The sequence below is a fragment of the Notechis scutatus genome, chromosome 1 (genome assembly GCF_049901735.1).
Source record: "Notechis scutatus isolate UNSWTSFEM ecotype Mainland chromosome 1, rNotScu1.2, whole genome shotgun sequence".
NCBI classification, from domain to species: domain Eukaryota; kingdom Metazoa; phylum Chordata; class Lepidosauria; order Squamata; family Elapidae; genus Notechis; species Notechis scutatus.
In genome coordinates, this window is record NC_142009.1 from 201,784,970 (window position 1) to 201,788,494 (window position 3,525).

A 3,525-nucleotide genomic window follows, 5' to 3' on the forward strand; every position below is an offset into this window, starting at 1 on the left:
CTTCATATTATGGGTAATGCTAGCTATTTTTTCCTTCCAGCCTCAATGAATCAGCTATAGTTTGACATTTAACCTATGTACCAGAATTGTGATCTTCATACTTCACACAGGAGCCATGAATAAAATATTGAAAAGTCTCTGCTTCAGGAACATAGGCAGTAAATTGAATTCTAAAGGGGGAAACAATCCAACTGCTGACATTTTGAGAACCTATCTTCTTTCAATAAATTTTGGTGAAGAAACTCTAGACAAAAATCTTGCTTTTACGGAGGTGGGACGATGAAGAATTTGACAAGTAGTTTGAACTGAGCTCTGGCTTAAATAGGCAGCCTGCTAACAGCCTTGTGATGTAACAAAATATGATAATAGCCCAGAAGGTCCAGAGCAGATTGAATGGCACTATTTCAGACAAGGATCGAAGGACAGAAAGGAGAATCAAGAACACATACCCGGAGACTATTGCAGTAGCATACTGTAATCTTATTCAGATTGCAGTAATATAAAATGTGATGCAGTCAAGGCATGACCAAATAAAGGACATATATTCCTCTCTCCAAAAGCCTTTGGATCCAATGAGTTACTCATCAAATGAAAATCAGTGATTGATAAATAGATACAATGTGAATTGATTACCAATCATGGTCTGAGATTATGGGCAGAGAAAATTGGGGGGGGGGGGAATCTGGAAATCTTAGAAACAGAGAATATGAAGGACAATCAAGTCAAAAGAGAGCAATATCTACCTTATCCATCTTCAATTTGAAATGATGAGAGGATGTGGTAATCACAAATTGTCTAGAAGTCGTCACAACAATAGCTAAAGGCATGTTGATCAAGGTATGTAGAACAAACATACACAATATTTTAAACACATTTGCTATGGCATCCACTTCTGTGTATTAGAAATCAACTGCAGATGACGATACCATCTTGTATATTGGTATCTATTAAGCAAGTGGTTCATTTAGCTGGTGTTGTCTGATCTTGAAAACTAAGTAAGATGTGTCTGGCTTAGAATTTGCATGGGACAACTACCCCTAAATCAGACTGGTGATTCTCTTCTTGCTGTTTCCAGAATTCTCTTCTTGCTGTTTTCAGAAAGACATTCTGGAAAGAAGCAACAGCAAACTATTTCTGTAATGCTGCCAAGAACATGACTTCCTCAAAGTATCATCTACTAGGAGCAATTTCTTTTAGTAAGGGTCTCTATTGAGTGCAGCTGACAAGGAGGCTGGACTAGAAATCACTAAGGATGATGTTAGCTCCAATTTTTGTGGATCCCTCCCCTTGAGGTGTGGGTTTCATCTTGTCTAAGATGGAAAGAAAGCTGATAAATTGTTTCTCCCTCCATGTCCACAAAATCAGCATATGTAGCTTTGGGTGGGGGGGAATTCAGTAAATAAATGAAGAAGTATATTTTTGATTAATTTATTCAGTTGGGCTCTCTTCTTCCACTTGTTGTAGTGTGGAGAACATAGCCATTTTATATCAATTTATGCAAAATATATTGAAAATTCAAGAGAGTCTACAAACTTTTAAGTGCCACTGTTGAGCACACACTCTGCAAGGGAATTTCTGGGATGCAATATGGGAGCACTGAAAAGTCACGTGTCTTCTGCCCCACCACGCCTAGGATGCCACATGGGATGCATGGCTGTGTGATTTTGCCCCTAGTCTATCAACAATTATCTGTACAGGTATTTTTTGACTTACAACCACAAATGAGACCAAAAATTTCCATTGGTAAACAAGACGGTTGTTATGTGAATTTGCTCCATTTTGTGGCCTTCCTTGCCACAGTTAAATGCAGTTGTTAAGCTAGTAGGAATTGCAGTTAGGCTAGTAACACGATTGTTAAGTGAAGCTGGCTTTCTCATTGACTTGCTTGTCAGAAGGTCACCAAAAGTGATAGTTTGACCTTGGACATAAATATGAACTGGTTGCCAAGCATCTACATTTTGATCATGTAACCCTGGGGATGGTGCAACTTGGGTCCTAAGCGTGAAAAAAAAACGACCTTAAGTCACTTTTTTCAGAGCCGTTGTAGCTTCAAATGGTCACTTAATGAATAGTTGTAAGTCAAGGACTACCTTTATTTTCAACCCTATGTGACTGCCTGTAAAGAGACATGGACGTTCAAGACGGAGATCCTTCCTCAAAGTCCCTCCTCACAATCTCTAAATCCACACTGAAAGGTGAAGAGCAAAACCTGAGGTCATTCAGCAAGAAAGATAATCATACCATTGCTGCTGTTATACTATATTTAAATAGTGATTCCAACCAAACAGATTCTGATTTTTATTTTTATTTTTGCCAGAAAAATACCAAGTACCCATGTTTAACTAATTATGGGTTCTTTCTGTAAACTCACTCCAGAGTACAGGCAGGTGTTCCCTCTTGATTGTACTTCGAATTACTGCCACTGAAATCAATATCATTTTTAAAAAAGGAAAATACAGATAATCCTCGACTTATAGCAATTCATTTAGTGACCATTCAAACGTTACAACGGCGCTGAAAAAAAGTGACTTATGGCCATTTTTCATACTTACGACCGTTGAGACATTGCCATGGTCATGTGAACAAAATTCAAATGCTTGGCAACTGACTCATATTTATGACAATTGTACTGTCCCGGGGTCATGTGAATCCCTTTTGCGATCTTCTGAAAAAGCAAAGTCAATAGGGAAGTCAGATTCACTAAACAACGCTGTCGCTAAATTAACAACCGAAGTGGTTCTCTTCACAAATATGGCAAGAAAAGTCGTAAGATGAGGCCCAATTCATTTAACAACTGTCTTGCTGAACAACAGAAATTTTGAGCTCAGTTGTGGTCATTAGGTCGAGGACTACCCATAACTGTAATTGGCACAGATAGTCCTTGACTGACAACTTAGGGACCATTCAAAGTTACAACGGCACTGAAACATGTGACTTATGACCGCTTTTCACACTTATGACTGTTACAGCATCCCCACAATCACGTGATCAAAATTCAGATGCTTGGCAGCCGGTTCACACTTATGACCGTTGCTGTGTCCCAAGGTCATGCGATCCCCTTTTTTGTGACCTTCTGAAAAAGCGAAGTCAAGGGGGGGAGCCGGATTCACTTAACAACCAGGTTACTGACTTATCGACTGCAGTGATTCACTTCACAACTATGCCAAAAAAAGGTCGTAAAATGGGGCAAAACTCACTTGGCAAATCTCTCTCTTAACCCCAGAACTGTTGGGCTCAACTGTGGTCGTAAATCGAGGACTGCCTGTACTGAGCCGAGGCCCTTTGTCAAATAGCACTTGGATGGCCGCTTCCCAGCGGGCTGGGGTGATTTCTCCTTCCCGCGACGGCCGCGTTACTCCCGGTGGTTTCTCCCCTAGAGGGCGCGTCTCGGCCGATTGCCGTCGGTGCCTGGCCGACTTCTAGCAACCCATAAAAGGGGAAAGGAGGCGGATCGCTCTTTTCTTTCCTTGAGCCTCGGATTGGAAGGCGGCGGGGCATATAAATTCCGGCAGGGCGGAGTGAAAC